The sequence below is a fragment of the Rhinoderma darwinii genome, chromosome 5 (assembly GCF_050947455.1).
Source record: "Rhinoderma darwinii isolate aRhiDar2 chromosome 5, aRhiDar2.hap1, whole genome shotgun sequence".
NCBI classification, from domain to species: domain Eukaryota; kingdom Metazoa; phylum Chordata; class Amphibia; order Anura; family Rhinodermatidae; genus Rhinoderma; species Rhinoderma darwinii.
Window position 1 is genome coordinate 248,659,726 of NC_134691.1, and position 22,127 is coordinate 248,681,852.

Here is a 22,127-nt window from a genome sequence, read left to right on the forward strand (position 1 = left end):
GCGAATCACGCGCGTCCCACGGAAGTGCTTCCGTGTGGTGCGCGTGATTTTCACACACCCATTGACTTCAATGGGTGCGTGATGCACGAAAAACGCCGAAATAGAGGACCTGTCGTGATTTTTATGCAGCGGACTCACGCTGCGCAAAAATCACTGACAGTCTGCACTGCCCCATAGACTAGCATAGGTCCGTGCGATGCGCGTGAAAAGCACGCGCGTTGCACGGACGTATTACACGTTCGTGTAAATCCGCCCTGAGACTGTAAGGGCTTGTCCACATGGCGGAATATTTGCATGTAGAAATTGACCTGTAGTGTGGATTTTTTATTATCCACAGCATGTCAATTTATGGCAGCGGAATGGTTGCATATTTGCTGTGAATTTTCCTCATTGAGTTGAATGAGGAAGTAGAAATCTGTTTTTTTTTCCTGCGAAAAAGTAGGAAAATAAAAAAAAGCCCTATCTCTAGTTTAACATAAAATAAAATAAAAATATCATACATTCCTTCCCTGGCACAACGTAGTTAGGCTGGATTCACACGAGCACATTACGTCAGTAATGGACTGAACGTATTTCGGCCGCAAGTCCCGGACCGAACACAGTGCAGGGAGCCGGGCTCCTAGCATCATACTTATGTACGATGCTAGGAGTCCCTGCCTCTCCATGGAACTACTGTCCTGTACTGAAAACATGATTACAGTACGGGACAGTTGTCCGGCAGCGAGGCAGGGACTCCTAGCATCGTACATAACTATGATGCTAGGAGCCCGGTTCCCTGCAGTGTGTTCGGTCCGGGACTTGCGGCTGAAATACGTTCCGTCCGTAATGGACGGACGTAATGTGCTCGTGTGAATCCAGCCTAATGCCTCACTGCTCCCCCGTCAGGTCTCTGTGCTACTGGCTTCCAGGGATCCAATGGTCACATGGGACGAAACGTCACCCTAGGTCCTAAGAGAATGGCAGCACAGGGAGCAGGGAGGTGTCGCTGAAGGAGACCAGGGGTGGTGAGTTTGATTTTTTTTTTTATGCCCTCTTCTGAAAATTAACCCCTTCAGGACTGAGCCTGTTTTGGCCTTGAGGAAAAATATATATTTTTTTAAATCTGACATGTGTCACTTTATGTGGTAATAACTTGGGAATGCTTTTACCTACCCAAATAATTCTGAGAATTGTTTTCTCGTGACATATTGCACTTTATGTTATTGAAAAAACTTTTGAGAAAATGTGCAAAACGTAGTATTTTTCTAAATTTAAATGTATCTTCTTGAAGACAGATAGTAATACCACACAAATAGTTACTAATTCACATATCCCATATGTCTACTTTATGTTTGCATCGTTTTTTGAACATCCTTTTATTTTTCTACGACGTTACAGGTCTTAGAACTTTAGCAGCAATTTGTCATATTTTCAAGAATTTTTTTTCAGGGACCAGTTCAGCTCTGAAGGGGCTTTAAGGGCCTTATATATTAGAAAATGTACAAATCACCCCATTTTTTTATTTTTTTTAAATTGTTGCGCAAGAATTCTTTTTTTTATTTATTTTTTTAATTTTAAAAGTTTTATTGAAAGAAAAACGAACATACAAAATATCCGTCAGATAAAGGAAAAAACAAAAATAAACAAAGTACATGTATACTGTGAACAATACATACAGATGAAGCACTTGTCACAAATAAAGAAAGAAGCGCACGTTATTATGACAGGAAAGCAGTCTTATCAATGATAGTAAAAGGTAAATAAACCAAAACGGGTACAATTCAGGGCCCCATCAGTGGATGAAAGACAGTTTTAGATAAAATTTCTACATTTTTTCTATGGCGACCAGATTTTCAAGAAAGTATCTCTGGTGTGATTTTCCCAGTGCGAAATTTCCTCAAACATGTAAATTTGATCCACTTTGGCTATCCAATGCTCCATGGAAGGGGCTAGCAGTCTGGCAGCAACCAATAAATGCTTAAATAGCTTAGAGGGGATAGATGTGTCAGAAGGGTTAAATCGTCAGCAGTGCCCAAGCTGGAGAAGGGGAGACATTGGATTGACAGATGGAGTTACACCTCTTGAAAATATTTCTCCACCATATTGAGATCACAGCACAAGACCACCCGAGATGGAAAAAAAGAGCCTCTCTCCTTGCCACAATGCCAACAAGTATCCGAATGAGATGTATAAATAGAAGTAACATCTGGGGTCTTATACCAGCGGGGTAAAATTTTATAACTGTTCTCCTATATACGCATGCACCTGGATAGCTTGTGAGGAGCAGCCAATATAGAAGAGATCTCCAAATCATCGAAAGTCCTATTTAAGTCCCTTTCCCATAATCTGACGAAATATGGAGGCGAGGAGGGGGTCATGAAAATTGAGTTTCTTATATAACAAAGACACAGGTTTACGTATTGACCATGATTGAGATAATAAATTATCAAACCATCCCGGGGGTCTATGATCTACTCGAGGATGATAAAAAAATTTTTATTAAAGGGACATGGGCAGAGGAAGCCCAATTAGGATGTCAAGGAAACATCATCCATAATGTCTCCTGATTCATCCAGTAATTGAAGAAGTGGGCAGCTTGATGAGATGACATCCAAGGGGAGACTATCTTTTAGGACTACTGGGGCTAGACTCAACAAACCTCTAACTTGTAATAGAGGAGACGGCAAAAGACAGTGGTTACTTCCAGAGGAAAACTTATACCAGACCTTCAAAGTAGCTACAGTGAGTGGGTTATGAAACCTAATATTATTTACATGTTTTTTTCATATAAAACTAAGGATCAAAGAGGGACCGGGGAAATAGCATTTTCCACAGGGATCCATATTTTGTGAGTGGGATCTTAAATCCAATCAAGAATTCTAGCCAAATGTATAGCAACATAATAGTTTTCAAGATCCGGTAAGCTATTCCCTCCACTAGTCTTGTGTCTAGCTAAAATGCTTCTAGAAATACGAGCCTTCTTACCTCTCCAAATGAACTCAGAAAATAATTTATTAATGGCTGTAAAGAAAGCTCTAGTCAGTGGAATAGCTAAGGCCTGCATAAGGTAGATTAATTTAGGTAGCAAGAAAGATATTACTATATTCTTCCGCCCAAACCAAGAAAGGTAAGGAATGTCAAGACGTCTCAACAGATCTGGGAGAGAAGCAAGAAAAGGGGCATAATTCAGGGCGAACAAGTGATTCAAGTTATTACTAATCCTAATACCCAGAAAGGTAATGTGAGGAGAAGAGCAATTATAAGCAGAATTTTCCGCTGATAGTTTCTTGCAAGGGCCAGTTGAGGAGAATCCCAAAGCTTGGGATTTACTAACATTTATTTTAACCCCTTAAGGACGCAGCCTAGTTTGGGCCTTAAGGCTCAGAGCCCATTTTTCAAATCTGACATATTTCACTTTATGTGGTAATAACGTCGGAATGCTTAAACCTATCCAAGCGATTCCGAGACTGTTTTCTCGTGACACTTTGGGCTTCATGTTCGTGGTAAAATTTGGTCGATATATTCAGTCTTTATTTGAGAAAAATTGCAAAAGTTAGAGAAAATTTAGAGAAAATAGCATTTTTCAGAATTTAAATGCATCTGCTTGAAAAACAGACGGTTATACCACCCACAATAGTCACTAGTTCACATTTCCCATATGTCTACTTTAGATTGGCATCGTTTTTTGAACATTATTTTATTTTTCTTGGACGTTACAAGGCTTAGAACATAAACAGCAATTTCTCATATTTTTAAGAAAATTTCAAAAACCTTTTTTTTAAGGTACCTGTTCAGTTCTGAAGTGGCTTTGAGGGGCCTATGTATTAGAAACCCCCATAAAGCACCCCATTTTAAAAACTAGACCCCTCAAAGTATTCAAAACAGCATTTAGAAAGTTTTTTAACCCTTCAGGCATTTCACAGGAATTAAAGCAAAGTGGAGGTGAAATTTGCAAATTTCGTTTTTATTTCTGAATTTCAATTTTATTCTATTTTTTTCTGTAACAAAGAAGGTTTTACCAGAGAAACACAACTAAATATGTATTGTCCAGATTCTTCAGTTTTTAGAAATGTCCCACATGTGGCTCTAGTGCGCTCGTGGACTAAAACACAAGCCCCAGAAGCAAAGAAGCACCTAGTGCATTTTGGTGGTGCTTTTTTATTAGCATATATGTAGGCAGCATGCCAGGTTTGGAGAGGTGTTGAGGTGCCAAAACAGTTGGAATCCCCCAAAACTGACCCCATTTTGGAAACTGCACCCCTCAAGGAATTAATTTATGGTTATTGTTACCATTTTGACCCCGTAGTTTTTTCACAGCGCGTATTTGAATTGGGCTGTGAAATTAAAAGAATGAAAATTTTTCCAATAAGATGTCATTTTTGATCAGAATTTCTTATTTTCACAGGGAACAAAATGCCCCATTTTGTTGCCCAATTTGTCCTGAGTGCGGCAATACCCCATTTGTGGTGATAAACTGCTGTTTGGGCCCATGGGAGGCCTCAGAAGGAAAGGAGCGCTATGTGTTTGTTGGAGTCCAGATTTTGCTGGATTGGTTTTCGGGTGCCATGTCGCATTTGCAGAGCCTCAGAGGTATCAAAGCAATGGAAACCCACCAAAAGTGACCCCATTTTGGAAACAAAACCCCTCAAGGAATTTATTTATGGGTGTTGTGACCATTTAGACCCCACAGTTTTTTCACAGAACTTATTTGAATTGGGCTGAGAATTTAAAAAAAAAAACTTTTTTCCAATAAGATGTAGTTTTGGCTCAAAATGTCTTATTTTCACAACGAATAAAATACCCCATTTTGTTGCCAAATTTGTCCTGAGTGCGGCAATACCCTATTTGTGGCCATAAACTGCCGTTTGGGCCCATGGGAGATATTAGAAGGAAAGGAGCGCTATGTGTTCTTTGGAGCACAGATTTTGCTGGATTGGTTTTCGGGTGCCATGTCGCATTTGCAGAGCCCCAAAGGTATCAAAGCAATGGAAACCCACCAGAAGTGACCCCATTTTGGAAACTACACCCCTCAAGGAATTCATTTATGGGTGTTGTGACCATTTAGACTCCACAGTTTTTTCACAGAATTTATTTGAATTGGGCTGTGAATTCAAAAAAATGTAATTTTTTCCAATAAGAGGTAGTTTTGGCTCAAAATTTCTTATTTTCACAAGAAATAAAATACCCCAATTTGTTGCCCAATTTGTCCTGAGTGCGGCAATACCCCATTTGTGGTGATAAACTGCCGTTTGGGCCCATGGGAGGCCTCAGAAGGAAAGGAGCGCTATGTGTTCTTTGGAGCCCAGATTTTGCTGGATTGGTTTTCGGGTGCCATGTCGCATTTGCAGAGCCCCAAAGGTATCAAAGCAATGGAAACCCACCAGAAGTCACCCCATTTTGGAAACTACACCCCTCAAAGAATTTATTTATGGGTGTTGTGAACATTTAGACCCCACAGTTTTTTCACAGAATTTATTTGAATTGGGCTGTGAATTAAAAAAAAAAATATTTTTTCCAATAAGAGGTAGTTTTGGCTCAAAATTTCTAATTTTCACAAGGAATAAAATACCGCATTTTGTTGCCCAATTTGTCCTGAGTGTGGCAATACCCTATTTGTGGTGATAAACTGCCGTTTGGGCCCATGGGAGGGCTCAGAAGGAAAGGACCACCATGTGGCCTACTGGGAATTTTCTGGTGCTAAGTCGTGTGTGCAGAAGCCCCTGAGGTATCAGTACAGTTGAAACCCCAGAGAAGTGACCCCGTTTTAAAAACGACACCCCTTAAGGAATTCATCTAGAGGTGTAGTGAGCATTTTGACCCCACAGGTATTGTGTAAAAGATAATGCGCAGCAGATGGTGCAGAGTGAGATTTGCAATTTTCTATATATATGCCATGTCAGTGTCCGATATATTGTGCCCAGCATGTGCCACCGGAGACATACACCCCATAAACTGTAATGTGGGCTCTCCCGGCTACGGCAATACCCTACATGTGGCTGTTATTAGCTGCCTGGGCACACGGCAGGGCTCAGAAGGAAAGGACCACCATTTGGCCTACTGGAGCTTTTCTTGTGCTAAGTCTTGTACGCAGAAGCCCCTAAGGTACCAGTACAGTTGAAACCCACAAGAAGTGACCCTGTTTTAAAATCTACACCCCTTAAGGCATTCATCTAGAGGTGTAGTGAGCATTTTGACCCCACAGGTATTGTGTAAAAGATAATGTGCAGCAGTTGGTGCAGAGTGAAATTTGCAATTTTCTATACATATATGCCAATTCAGTGTCCGATATATTGTGCCCAGCATGCGCCACCGGAGATATACACCTCATAAACTGTAATGTTGGCTCTCCCGGGTACGGCAATACCCTACATGTGGCTGTTATCAGCTGCCTGGGCACACAGCAGGGCTCAGAGGGGAAAGATGAGGAGGGGTAAGCTGTGCGAAGTGGATCAGAGCGAGTAAAACTGGGGTAAATTAAAAATAAAGGGATGGATGATAAATTTGTAAACACTCTTTCATACAGAGCTCTGGTTTTTCGGGACACGCGTCACATTGATATATTGTGTCCTTCCTTATCCCCCTCTTATAGCAGACTCTGCACCTCTTTTGACTTTTTCCCTTCTTGCCAGTTTGGGGAACTTCTGCTAAAAAGTGTTGCCCTGGTACGATGCCTGTGGCCCCGCTTCCAGAAGTACTGTAAGGCTTCAGGACTTGATCTGACAAGTCCACCCGTCCCATGTACCTATTGTAGTCCAGGATGCAGTCTAGTTTGGGGGTCCCTGTACTGGTACCTCGTACAGGTACATGGGTACTGGTGTGGCATCTCCCTGGTCTTGTACTTGACACACAATATGTTGCTGCTAGATTGTGCCCTGCTCTCACCCCTTCTGAGTGTTTGCCCAAGCAGAGTCGTAGGGAGGCCTCTCAGGTTTCTTCTAGCAGTGCCGCATGCCGCAGGACTTCTGGAAGCGAGGCAGTTGAAGAGTGGGACGCTGGTATAAAAATTATCCAGGTAGAGGTGGTAACCCTGGACCAGCAGTGGGTGCACCAAATCCCAAACAATTTTTGTATTAACTCCCAGTAAGGGGGGGCATTCTGGGGGCTGAGAACTGGTGTCCTTCCCTTCATATATCCTAAATTTGTAGGTATACCCGGATGCACTCTCGCACAGCTTATACATCTTCACGCCATACCTTGCCCTCTTACCCGGCAGGTACTGGCGGAATTGAAGCCTCCCTTTCAAATGTACCAGGGATTCATCTATAGAAATACACTTCTCGGGGGTGAATGCTGGGAAAACCGGGCACTGAAATGGTCTAATAGGGGTCTCCGTTTATACAAACGGTCAAAACTGGGGTCATCTCGGGGTGGGCACGGCTCATTATGAGTATAATGTAAGAAGCGAAGTATTGCCTCATTTTTATTTTATTTTTTAGTTTCCAGCTCAGTTCTGAAGTTGCTTTGAGGGGCCCATATATTAGACACCCCTATCAAACACCCCATTTCAGAAACTAGACCCCTCAAAGTATTCACAACAGCATTTAAAAAGTTTATTAACCCTTTAGGCGTTTCACAGGAATTTAGAGCAAAGTAGAGGTGACATTTAATTAATTTAATTTAATTTATTAGGCACCATGTCCGGTTTGAAGAGGTCTTGTGGTGCTAAAACAGTGGAAACCCCCCAAAAGTGACCCCTTTTTGGAAACTAGAGACCTTGAGGAATCCATTGTAGTTTTCTTGGGGTGCATGCGACTTTTTGATCAGTTTTTATTCTAATTTTAGGTGGCGTGGTGACTAAAAAAACAGCAATTTTACTATTGTTTTTTATTCAATTTTTTTTACAGCGTTCACCGTGCGCTATAAATGACATATTCACTTTATTATGCGGGGCGATACGATTACGGCGATACCAGATGTTTATAGTTTTTTTTTATGTCTTATGGCGTTTGCACAATAAAATACATTTTGTAAAATATAATTTATTTTTTGTGTTACATTATTCTAAGAGCCATAACGGTTTTATTTTTCCATCAGGAAAGTCGTCCGAGGACTTATTTTTTGCGTAACGAACTGTAGTTTCGATCAGTACCATTTTTAGGTACATGCGACTTTTTGATCTCTTTTTATTCCATTTTTTGGGAGGTGAAGTGACCAAACAATTGTGATTGTGGTACAGTTTATTATTTTCTTTTACGGCGTTCACCGCGCGGGATAAATAACGACATCGTTTTGTAGTTCAGGACGTTACGGACGCGGCGATACCAATTATGTATAGTTTATTTGTTTATTTATATATTTTTATTAATAATAAAGAACTGATAAGGGAAAAAGGGGGACTTTTACTTTTATTACTTTTAAATCTTTTATTTTCTTATTTTTACACAACTTTTTTTTACTTTTTTACACTTTTTTTACTTTGTCCCACTAGGGGACATGAGGGCAGGAGGCTCTGATCGCTATTCTTATACACTGCACTACATGCGTAGTGCAGTGTATTAGAGCTGTCAGCTGTTCGCCGACAGCAAGCATAGTGGGTCCTGATTTTGTCGGGACCCACTAGGCTTCCGTCGATGGCGTAGCCAGAGTCCATTGTTAGGATTCTGGTTGCCATAGTAGCCATCACGGCCCGCTATCGTGTAGCAGGCCGGCGATGGCAGCTTAACCCCTAAGAAGCCGCGATCGCTATTGAACGCGGCTTCTAAGGGGTTAATCGGCGGGGACCACCGCGATCGGTCCCTGCACACTAAGCTGTGATAGCCTGCTGTCGGAAACAGCAGGTATCACAGCTCAAACACGCGCCGGGATTAAATGGCGCTGTGTTTACTCAGGTCAGTAATAGTACTGACCTGAGCGCGAACGTTCTACTTAGCAGGACGTACTATTACTGACCTGAGCGCGAAGGGGTTAAAGTTGTAAAAAGCGCTGCTGAAGGAGTCTAAAATTTGCTGAATTTTGGGAAAAGCTATCTCTGGGTTAGTCACTATCATTAACAAATCATCTGCATATGCAGCTACTTTGTGTACCCTAGTCCCCAGTGTTAAGCCGACAATACTAGTTTCCAATCTAAACGCTTTCATAAGGGTCTCCATTACGGTCAGAAACAACAAGCTCTGTTTTGGCTTGCTAAATCAAGTGGTTTGTATAACAAGTGGAGTTACTAAACCGGAGTTAAAAAGAGGAGTTAAAGCCCATGTAAATACTCTTCTTTTCTTTTATTTTAACAATTGTTTACTGTTTTTTTGTAACAGGGATAATGGATAGCAATATTGGAGGTTTTCTTCAGTGCACTGTTTGCCATATGTATGCACGACTGGAACAGGAGTTCCAAGGTGAACACCTCTGTGGCAGATGTGAGCATGTTGTTCACCTGGAAGCTCGCATTAGAGATCTGGAGGAGCAAAACGCAACACTGAGAGTGATAGACAATCTTGAGCGGAGCATGCTGCTCACTGAGCAAGCAGTCAGTGGAGTAGAACTGGAGGGTGAAGACATGGGTCAGCAGGATTAGGCAAGTAGCTGGGTTAATGTAGTTGGGGCAGTAGAAAGGGGTCCAAGAAAAGGAAGGCCAATCCTGTTTATGATATTCCAAGCAAAATTGCCAAGTTGGGTGATGATGCGAGGGTGTCGGTCTCAGAAATGGCAGCCCTAGTTGATACTGATCTCCCTAACAGCCGGGAAAACAGCACAGCTAGAAGTCGGCGGGATGGTAATGCAGTTAAGGCAAGATAATTGGTAGTTGTAGGGGATTCCATAATCAGGAAGACGGATAGAATAATTTGTCGCCAAGACCACCTCAACCAAATGGTTTGCTGCCTCCCTGGTGCCAGGGTTCGGTATGTGGTGGAACGGGTGGATAAATTACTGGGAGGGGCTGGTGATGATCCAGCTGTTGTGGTCCATGTAGGTACCAACGACAGAATAAATGGTAGGTGAAGGGGCCTTAAGGATTAATTTTAAAGAACTAGGCTACAAGCTGAAGCAAAGGACCTCCAAGGTTGTATTCTCAGGAATACTGCCTGTGCCATTCGCATCACAGGAAAGACAGCGGGAGCTCAGGGAGTTAAAGGAACAGTGTTACCACAATTTTTTTTTTAATATGTTAAAGATATTAGTGCTTTATTAAAAACGTTTGGATTAATTTGTGTGTTTGTGTGTTACTTTTTCTTATTTTTACACTTTTTCTTCCCTATGGGGGCTGCCATTTTTTTTTCCATTTCTGTATGTGTCGATTAACGACACATACAGACATGGAATACGGCAGCTCCAGTCCCATAGGGACTGCGAACGGGGCCCGTTCCATCCACTAACATGTACGCCGCTGTGTGGGAACGGCGCATGCGCCGCTCCCACACAGTTCAATTTGAAATGCGCGCCGTCCGGCGCCATTTTCCTGTGGACCGGAAGTCGCGGCCGGACAGTAAGATTACTACTTCCGGTCGCGGCTTCCGGACTTGTGCACATGGAGCAGCGGCAGCAGACGGAGCGGATGGACCGGAGGGAGCGGCGGCGACTGGAGCAGGTAAGGGATTTCTATGTATGTTTGTGTTTCAGTGTGTGTTTACTACTGTATGTAAACCTTCTACACTGTGTGTTAGCTCAAAAAATGGCGACACACAGTGTAGGAGGTTAGACCGTTCAAACCCCTAGTTTCTCCCGGCACTAGCCAGGATAAAGGAGGGGGGGATGCTGAGAGCTCACTAGAGCGAGGGCTTTTTACCCAATTTTGCAGCATAAAGCAATGTGGTTGCTTTACCACATGCAATGCTGCAATTTTGGGAATGGCTCCATCTAGTGACCAGCAATGGGAAATATTATAAATTAGAATCCAATTGAATCCAATTTATAATATTTCCTGACTCGTGAAAAAAAATAAAAAATTAGAACAATGTTTAATCACCTATACACTAATTGTTTAACTAAAAAAAATAAAAACATGTTTTGCTGGCAACACATTCCCTTTAAATGAATGGCTTAAGTCTTGGTGTAGAGGAGAAGGCTTTAGGTTCCAAGAGCAATGGGCTGACTTTTCATTGGGGTACAAACTGTATTCTGCAGATGATTTGCACCTAAATGGAAGGGGGTCCGCTGTGCTGGGGGAGAGAATTCTAGCTGGGGTGGAGGGGTATTTAAACTAGGGCTGAGGAGAAACTAGGGCTGAGGAGAAGCAAAAATAGAAAAATACTTTTTTGAATTTACATAGTAAGCTACAATAGATAAAAGAATCCATAAACCAACAGATAAAAAAGGACAGTTGGCCGTGTGTCTCAAAGATAAACAGATAGTACAAAAATGTTAACAATATCCCACCTTACAATGAGTTTAACTATAGACTATAGGGAAGACCATAGAATGTGTATAACAATGTGCTGTATAAGCATGATTAATACATAATGGTAATAAAAGTGAATAATAAAGTCCATATGAACATAAGGGAAGGCAATAATGCACAAGAAAGTACTAAAGCAAGTCAAAGGGATATAACATACCCACGATAGATGCAAAATTAACGCCACCCCCAGGCGAAGGCATTAGCCCCGAACCCCGCATTGGGGCGGACGTTCGCTGTGTTCTCTATTTTGCATCTATCATGAGTATGTTACATCCCTTTGACTTGCTTTAGTACTTTCTTGTGCATTATTGCCTTCCCTTATGTTCATATGAACTTTATAATTCACTTTTATTACCATTTTGTATTAATAATGCTTATGCAGCACATTGTTATACACATATATGGTGTGCTATTGGTACAATTTTTGTGCTATTTGTTTATCTGTGAGACACACGGCCAACTGTCCTTTTTTATCTGTTGGTTTATGGATTATTTTATCTATTGTAGCTTATTATGTAAATTCAATAAAGTATTTTTCTATTTTTGCATACTTCCTTGTCTTTCCAGCATCTTTCTTTTCTAGGTTATATATATATTGGTGGGGGGAGAAACAGACTGTGGGGATAGGACTAGACAACAGGATAAGGAGATCCTGTTGTTACAAAACAGCAATGAATACAAAAATCCCCAAATAATGTCAAATAATCACATTTCTGAAACTGAAAGTGAAAAAATTAAAGGCAAGTTAAAGTGTATGTTCACAAATGCCAGAAGTCTAGCAAGTAAACTGGGGTAGCTGGAGGCCTTCGTACTGGAAGAAAATATAGATTTACTTGGTGTTGCTGAAACATGGCAAGACCCTGCACATGACTGGCCTGTAAATCTACAGGGTTTTACACTGTTTGGGAAAGACAGGACAAATAGGAAAGGCGTATGTCTGTATGTGAGAAGTAATATGAAGGTAAGTGTGAATGAGCCAATAGTGGGTGAAGACTGTGAGGAGGTTCTTTAGCTCTGTATATACAACAGAAGAAAGAGCAGCTGATATAGCCGGTGCAAATGCTGTTAATATATCAGTTGATATACTGAATTGGATGAATGTAGATATGGTCCAAGCTAAATTAAATAAAATAAATGTACACAAGGCCCCAGGACCAGATGGGTTACACCCTAGAGTTCTTAAAGAGCTTAGCTCAGTTATTTCTGTACCCCTCTTCATCATATTTAGATATTTTCTAGTTACTGGTATAGTGCCAAGGGACTGGCGCAGGGCAAATTTGGCGCCTATTTTCGAAAAGGGCCCTAGGTCTTCCCTGGGTAATTATAGACCAGTAAACTTAACATCCATTGTGGGGAAAATGTTTGAGGGGCTATTGGGGGACTATATACAGGATTATGTGACAAAAAATAGTATTATATGTGACAGCCAGCAAAGTTTTACTAAGGACAGAAGTTGTCAAACCAACCTGATTTGTTTTTATGAAGAGGTGAGCAGAAGCCTAGACAGAGGGGCCGCTGTGGATATAGTGTTTTTGGACTTTGCAAAGGCATTTGACACTGTCCCTCATAGACGTCTAGTGGGTAAATTAAGTACTATAGGTTTAGAAAGTATCGTTTGTAATTGGATTGATAATTGGCTCAAGCACCGTATCATGAGAGTTGTGGTCAATGATTCTTACTCTGAATGGTCCCCGGTTATAAGTGGTGTACCCCAAGGTACCGTGCTGGGACCACTATTATTCAACTTATTTATGAATGATACAGAGGATGTGATTAATAGCACTATTTCTGTTTTTGCAGATGACACCAAGATATGTAGTAATGTTCCGTCTATGGAAGATGTTCGTGAATTACAAACGGATTTAAACAAACTGACTGTTTGGGCGTCCACTTGGCAAATTAAATTTAATGTAGATAATTGTAAAATTATGTATCTGATTGCCAATTATGCATGCATCATATGTCCTAGGGGGAGCTACACTGGGGGAGTCACTCGTTGAGAGGGATCTGGGTGTACTTGTAAATCATAAACTAAATAACAGCATGCAATGTCAATCAGCTGCTTCAAAGGCCAGCAAGATATTGTCATGTATTAAAAGAGGCATGGACTCACGGGACAGGGATATAATATTACCACTTTACAAAGCATTAGTGAGGTCTCATCTAGAATATGCAGTTCAGTTCTAGGCTCCAGTTCATAGAAAGGATGCCCTGGAGTTGGAAAAAATACAAAGAAGAGCAACGAAGCTAATAAGGGGCATGGAGAATCTAAGTTATAAGGAAAGATTAAAAGAATTAAACCTATTTACCCTTGAAAAAAGACGACTAATGGGGGACATGATTAAATATACTAATGGCACATACAAAAAATATGGTTAAATCCTGTTCCAAAAAACAAGGGGGCACTCCCTACGTCTGGAGAAAAAAAGTGTCACGTAACGGGTTAGTGGACCCACTAGGTCGTACCGCCGTATCGGGGAGGCAGCTGGCCAAACAACAGTAAACCCCAGCAATACAATGTCCCGCACAAGGGTACCTGGATAGTCCAGACAGTGGCCGCAGCCCTGGTACAGATGAAGATGGGTGCAGCAGGTAACACCAAACGTGACGGATGACACAGGTGCCGCAGGTTGCACCAGACGTGGCGAGTTCCTCCGGACGTGGCAGATGACACAGGACGTGGCGGCTTCCTCCGGATGTGGCAGAGGACACAGCACGTGACGGATTCCTCCAGACGTGGCAGATGACACAGGATGTGGCGGATTCCTCCGGACGTGGCAGATGACACAGGACGTGACACGACTCCGACACTAATAGGCACAGGAACAAGAACAGCATGGGATACAGGAACAGGTAACAAGGCACGGGTAACAACTGGAACGGGAAACCCTAAGGGACCATTTGCAAGATAGACTGGGAAAACTAACAATGCTCAGGCAAGGATCAGAAGGGCTGGGGCCTTCTTATAGACCAGGAAATCATCTGCCATTGATGAAGATAATTTCCTGATATGCGCACGCTGGCCCTTTAAGACCGGGCATGAGTGTGTGCGCGCAGACCGAAGCGGAAGTGAGCGCTGGCGTCTCCTAGGAAGGAGATTGGGAAGGAAGGAGACCAGCGCTCACGGATTCATGGCTGCGGGCGTCGGGAGGTGGGTAAACGCTACAGTATCCCCCCTCTTACGCCCCCTCTTCTTGGGGCCAGACCGAGAGAGGAACTTTTTAATAAGAGCAGGGGCGCTGAGGTTCTCTTCTGGCTCCCAGGACCTCTCCTCAGGACCAAACCCTCTCCAGTCCACCAAATAGAAAGTCCTTCCTCCTACCCTCTTGCAGTCCAAAATCTCCCTCACCTCGAACACATCAAAAGAACCGCTGGGAGCAACTGTGGAACTAGAAGTCTTGCTGTAGCGGTTCAGGACCACAGGCTTCAGGAGGGACACATGAAAGGAGTTGGGGATTCTGAGGGTAGAAGGCAGCTGCAGCTTATAGGAGACAGGGTTGATTTGTTGCAGAATTTCGAAAGGAACCTGGGAGCAAACTTGTATGAAGGCACCTTCAAACGAATGTTCCGAGAGGATAGCCAGACTTTGGTACCCGGAAGATACTGAGGCGGCTCTCTTCTCCTTGTATCTGCTTTTCGCTTCATGCGATCGACTGCCAGCAAAATAGAGAACCGGGTCTGTTGCCAGATATGCAGAAAGTCCCCATATGCAGAGTCAGCAGCGGGTACTTGAGATGTGGTCAACACTGGAAGAGGGACTCTAGGATGTTGACTGTATACAATGTGAAATGGAGTGGAAGTGGTGGACTCACTTGTGTGGTTGTTGTATGAGAACTCGGCCCATGGAAGAAGCTGTACCCAGTTATCGTGCTGTGAAGAGATGAAGTGGCGGAGATAATTCTCCATGACCTGGTTGATCCTCTCGACTTGCCCATTGGACTGGGGGTGATAAGATGAGGAAAAGTCCAATTTCACATCCAGGAGTTTACAGAGGGCTCTCCAGAACATTGAAGTAAACTGAACCCCCCGGTCGGACACAATGTGAAGAGGCAAGCCATGCAAGGGAAAGATGTGTAGAATAAAGATACTCGCCAGTCGAGGAGCAGAAGGTAGGCCGGTCAGCGGGATAAAATGTGCAATCTTAGAGAACAGGTCCACCACTTCCAGTGAGAACTGTCGAGATACGTCAGGATGATGGAGGATCAAAGCTGAAGTGAAGGCTCTCTAGAGGCTAGTAAATGAGGACTCTGCCTCTGGAGTCCACACCTTGGCGTTCACACCCTTCTTGGTAAGGGTAGAGATGGGAGCCGTCAGAGATGAGTAGTTTGGAATAAATTGGCGAATCCCAGGAACCGCTGTATGGCCCTTAAGAATTGAGGACGTGGCCACTCCAGGACAGCTTTCACTTTCTCAGGATCTATATTCAGACCCTGATCCGAGATGATGTAGCCCAGGAAGGGCAGAGAACTTGTAATGATGGGGGTAGGGAAACAGACAAGTGAGCCCTAATCTACCCGCCACTCAGTCCCTGCCTACTTGCAACGACCCGCCCTAGGCGACGGGGTACAACTGGGCGACAGTCCCTACGCTCAATAAGTGCACGACGGACAAACAGACAAGGGTACACAGAAGCTAAGGGAAATGGGGCAGTTGCCCACGGCAACACCGTGAGCAACAAGAGTGGTGAACGAGCCGAGTCAAACCAGGAGTGTACGAGGTACCAAACGCAGAGCAGGAGAGTAGTGAACAAGCCGAGTCAAACCAGGAGTGTACGAGGTACCAAACGCAGAGCAGGAGAGTAGTCAGTAAGCCAGGGTCAGTATGAAGCAGGGACAAATAGTTCAAGAAGCTGCAGCAGGGCCAGGAAACCAAACGAGAAGAATCACAAGCAAGGAGGAACTGGAAAGGCAGGTATAAATAGACAGAGGGTGGGAGCTAGCTCCGTCTGGCCAGGCTGTGATAGGCTCTCCCACTCCTAAGCCTGCCATCCTGAGTGGTGGAAGATGGAGTCAGTCTCACAGACATGGAAGCAGGTGCAGACTGATTACCTATGGGCGTTGACACAGAAGCTGTGCCTGGCAGATCCTTTACAGAACTCTTCTCAAATATGCACTTCTCCAGCTTGGCGTATAAATGATTCTCCCCTAATCATAGTAGAACCTGACGGACATGCCTCCGATGAGTCGTCGGATTTGGGGAGAAAATCAAAATATCCTCGAGATAAACAACAACACAGACACAGAGGAGATCTCGGAAGATATCATTAACAAACTCCTGAAACACTGCGGGAGCGTTACACAGTCCGAAGGGCATCACTAGGTATTCGTAGTGCCCGTCCCGGGTGTTAAATGCCATCTTCCATTCATCACCCCGGCGAATCCGGACTAGATTATAAGCCTCCCGTAGGTCTAGAGAAAATGTTGGCTCCTCGTATGCGATCAAACAGCTCAGCTATAAGTGGCAACGAGTATTTGTTCTTGACCGTGATCTGGTTGAGACCACAGTAGTCAATGCAGGGTCGAAGGGATCCGTCCTTCTTTTTAACGAATAAGAATCTAGCCCCGGCCGGGGAGGGAGACTTTCATATGAAACCCCTTTCCAGACTCTCCTTGATATATGCCGACATGGATAGAGACTCTGGCAAGGAGAGAGGATATACTTGACCACGGGGGAGAGAGGCATTAGGAACCAGTTCAATGGGGCAGTCATAAGTCCGATGTGGAGGCAGCATCTCAGCCTCCCTTTTGCTGAAAACATCTGCATACTGAGCAAACTGGGGGGGCAGTCCCGCAAATGACTGAGGCAGAGGAGGCTTGACTGGATGGATCTGCAACAGACAATGACCAAGACACTTGGAGCCCCATTGGAGAACCTCTCCAGAATTACAGTCCAGGACTGGGGCATGTAGTCGAAGCCAAGGCAGGCCCAGCAGAACAGGATTGATGGCCTTGGGCAAACCAAGGAAAGAAATCAGTTCAAAATGAAGGACTCCTACCTGGAGCATCAACGACTTGGTTTTAGAAACGATGGGATCAGGCAGAGGCAGTCCATTAACTGAGTCAACAGCCAAAGACGTCTCTAGGGGACCTGTGGGCAACTGAAGATGATCCACTAGCTCTTTCTGGATGAAGTTTGCAGCAGAACCAGAGTCAAGATAGGCAGAAACTTGATGTGTCCTCTCGCCGGATACTAGGGTCACAGGAATAGTCAACTTGGAACAGAATGCTTTATTAGGTACCGTTCCATCTAGGGTTGTCTCTCCAATCAATCCTAGGCAATGGAGTCTCTCTGGCCTCTGGGGACACAGATGCACAATATGGCCTCCGGGGCCGCAATACAGAAAAAATCCAGAAGTGCGTCTGCGTTGTTTCTCCTGGAAAATAGTTTCTCCTTGACATAGTTACTCTGCATAGGATCCACTGGTGGGACGACTGAGGGGGATTGCTGAAAAGTAGAATCCAGCCTAGGAAGTTCTTTCTCCCAGAGAACCTTTTGGGAACGCTCCCGGATCCTCATGTCAACCCTGGAGGCGAGTAGGATAAGATCGTCCAGGATAGAAGGCAGATCGCGAGCAGCCAGCTCGTCCTTAATCCCTGAAGACAGTCCCTGCCAGAATGTGGCCACCAAAGCCTCGTTGTTCCAGGTCAATTCAGCAGCCAGGATACGGAACTGAATGGCATACTCACCCACGGAGAGGTCTCCCTGGTGTAGGGTCAGCAAGGATGCAGCAGCCAAAGACACTCTCCCAGGTTCCTCAAAGATCGAGCGGAAGGTCTGTAAGAAGCACTGCAAGTCACAGGTCTCTGGTCCCTGATGTTCCCACAGAATATTAGCCCATGCCAGGGCTTTGCCAGTAAGGGCAGAGATGATGAAGGTGATCCTGACGTCATCTGAAGAGAAGGACCTGGCATGTAGTCTGAAGTGGATCAGGCACTGATTCAAAAATCCCCTGCAGGACCTCGGGTCTCCGTCATACCGTGGCGGTAGCGGCAAGAAGCACAGGGGATTGGTACGGGTACAGACAGGAAGTGTAGCAGGAGGAACAGCAGGAATGGGTGCGGTGACGACTGTGGTAGGAACAAGCAGCCGATGGGCTATGGCGTTCACTGACAGGAGGAGTTGGTCTTGTCGTGTCTGGAGATCCTCCATCTCGGCCAGCATGGCTTGTGTCGTCAAGGTCTCAGGTTGACCAGCGGGGTCCATGGCCTGAGCATACTGTCACGTAGCGGGTTAGTGGACGCACTAGGCCGTACCGCCGTAGTGGGGAGGCAGCTGGCAAAACAACAGGAAACCCCAGCAATACAATGACTCGCACAAGGGTACCTGGATAGTCCAGACAGTGGCTGCAGCTCTGGTAAAGATGGAGATGGGTACAGCAGGTAACGCCAAACGTGGTGGATGACACAGGTGCCGCAGGTTGCGCCAGACGTGACGAGTTCCTCCGGACGGGGCAGATGACACAGGACGTGGCGGATTCCTCCGGTCATGGCAGATTACACAGAACGTGGCAGATTCCGCCGGACGTGGCAGATGACACAGGACGTGGTGAATTCCTCCGGACGTGGCAGATGACACAGGACGTGACACGACTCCGACACTAATAGGCACAGGAACAAGAACAGCATGGGATACAGGAACAGGTAACAAGGCACGGGTAACAACTGGAACGGGAAACACTAAGGGACCATTTGCAAGACAGACTGGGAAAACTAACAATGCTCAGGCAAGGATCAGAAGGCCTGGGGCCTTCTTATAGACCTGGAAATCGTGGCAGTTGATGATGATGACGATTTCCTTTGTGCGTGCGCTGGCCCTTTGAGGCCGGGCACGAGCCTTCGGGACACAGGAAGGAGATGGGGACCAGCGCTCACGGATCCATGGCTGCGGGCGTCGGGATGTGGGTAAACCCGATGGCCCGTGGCCATGGACGCTACAAAAAGGTTCTATCTGCAGAGGCGAGAAGCCTTCTTTACTGTGAGAATCTATGGAATAGTCTACCGCAGGAGCTGGTCACAGCAGCTACAGTAGATGGCTTTAAAAAAGGCTTAGATCATTTCCTGGAACAAAAAAATATTAGTTCCTATGTGTAGAAATTTTTACCTTCCCTTTTCCCATCCCTTGGTTGAACTTGATGGACATGTGTCTTTTTTTAACCGCACTAACTATGTAACTATGTAATAATGGGGATAGTGGACACCCCTGACATGTACCATTCTGTATCTTGGAGGAGCTAGTCAGTATCCCGTTGTGTGCTACAGAGGCAGAGGGGAAGGCATACATAGAAAATACTGCATTAATAAAGGAGACAGGGAAATGAAAAGCAGATAAGACTTGTCTCATGTAACTCCAATCTATTCGATCAAATGCCTCCTCAGCATCAGTACTTAGAAGGACTAACGGGATCTGATTTTTCTGTGAATGGTGTAAGATATGAAGGACTCTAACTGAACCTTCTTTACCCCTCTATTCTTAGCAAAGCCGACTTGATTGGGTGAAATTATATCGGGCAAGATACATTTCAATCTATTTGCTAATAGTTTCGCTATCAGTTTTATGTCCGAGTTTAGGAGAGATATAGGTCTATAATTAGAGCAAGAAGTGGGGTCCTTGCCCTCTTTGGGAATAACCGAAATGTGGGCATGTGTTATATCTGGAGAAAGAGAGTGCCCCAATAATGAAAGATAGGCCAACGACAATAATCTGGGGTGCAAGACGTCTTTAAATGTTATATAATAAATTACAGGCAGCCCATCTGAACCTGGATGTAATGTCCGTGGCTGCGGGCTGTCAGCTCCGTTCTCCTCCTGACAGCCACAGCCATGAGTCGGCAAGTGCTGGCCCCAGCCTCCTCCTCAGGAGATGCCAGCGCTCGTGTCTACTCACCACAGCCGGATCCCGTTCATGAACCTTGACCCGTGAGTACTCTGGACTATAAGAGGGGTCCAGCCCCCTAGTTCGATGCCTGAGCTTTGTTGTGTATTCCTAGTCTGTCTTGCATATGGTTCTTTAGTGTTTCCTTGCTCCCAGTGTTCCTGTTCCTGTATCCGATAACTTGTATCCCGATCTAGTGCCGTTCTGCGTCGTATACCACGCCTGTTCTGCTTCTCCACACCTGACGTCCACCTGCTGCCAAGTTCCTGCCAAGCCTGCCTTGCTACTGTTCGAGCTGCCCCAGGTACCCTATACGAACTATAGACTTTGACCTGCGCCCTGTTGGCCAGCTACCTTACCGCCAAGCTGGTATGGCCCAGTGGGTCCACAGACCCTCCGTGATAGTAAGCTCAGGCCATGGACCCCGCTGGTCGATCCAAGACCATGACAACGTCACAGGAGATGCGGGCGGATATGCTGGACCTCCAGTCTCAACAGGACCAACTCCGCCAGGCTTTGAACATTCTCGTACGTCAGCAGGAGGCACAACCTGCCGTTCGTCCTACTACACCTCCTGGCAGTGTTGATCCTCAGACTACACCTCCTGACAGTGTCGACCCGTGTTTTTCTTTGCCACTTCCGGACCGCTATTATGGAGAAGCAGGTACCTGTCGTGGATTTTTGAACCAGTGCCAGATCCAATTCAGCCTGTATACTAGGACATTTTCATCTGACGGTGCAAGGGTCGCTTTCATCATCTCTCTCCTCACTGGCAAGGCTCTTGCATGGGCGAACCCTATCTGGGAGAAACAAGGACCAGAGACCCGTGACTTCCAAGCCTTCCTCCGGACTTTTCGCATGGTGTTTGAGGAGCCTGCAGCGGCTTCCTTGATTAAACTACGCCAAGGAGACATCTCCGTGAGTGAGTACGCCACCCACTTCCGCACCCTGGCGGGAGAACTGTTATGCAACAATGAGGCCCTGGTGGCTGCATTCTGGCATGGATTGTCTCCTAAAATTAAGGACGAACTTGCCGCTCGAGACCTGCCATCTACCCTGGATGACCTCATCCTTCTGTCCGCCCGGAATGATATGCGGATCCGAGAACGCCTCAAAGAGATTCGTCGGGAGGGAGGCCTTCCTAGTCTGGCCCCTACTTTGCAGCAACCCTTGTTGTCCTCAGATGTCGATCCTCCTAAGGAGTCTGTGATGATGGACCAGTGTAAGCTATCCAACCAGGAGAGACAACGCAGATGCACTTCAGGACTCTGTCTATATTGAGGCCTCGGTGGCAATCTTGTGCCTCTGTCTCCCCAAAAATCCCAAAGCCTAGGGTTGCTAGGAGAGACAATCTTGGGTAAGAAAGGACTTCCATCTAAATTGTCAATACCAGTGACCATAGTGTCCGGCGAGAGAACGCATCAGGTCTCTGCCTATCTTGACGCTGCTAATTTCATCCGTAGAGACCTTGTGGATCTTCTTCAATTACCCACCACCCCCCTGGAGAGGCTGTTGACGGTTGCATCTGTAAATGGACTACCTCTGCCAGACCCATTTATATCTGTGAACCACTGAGGCTCCAAGTGCCAAGTGGGAGCTCTTCACTCCGTACTTCTGTCGTTCTATGTTCTATCCAAAGCTGTTAACTCTGTGTTGCTGGGCCTGTCTTGGCTCCGACTACATACCCCAGTCCTGGACTGGAATTATGGTGAGGTACTGGTGCAGATTCGTTCGGCTCAGCCTTCGATGCCTCGGTCATTGGCAGGATTGCCGGGTCATTATGCTGCATTTTCGGACGTCTTCAGCAAGCGGGAGGCGGAGACATTGCCTCCACACCGGGCGTATGACTGCCCTATCGAGCTGATTCCTGGTGCATCCCTTCCCCGTGGTAGGGGATATCCTCTCTCCTTGCCAGAGACTCTGTCCATGTCCGCCTATGTGAAAGAGA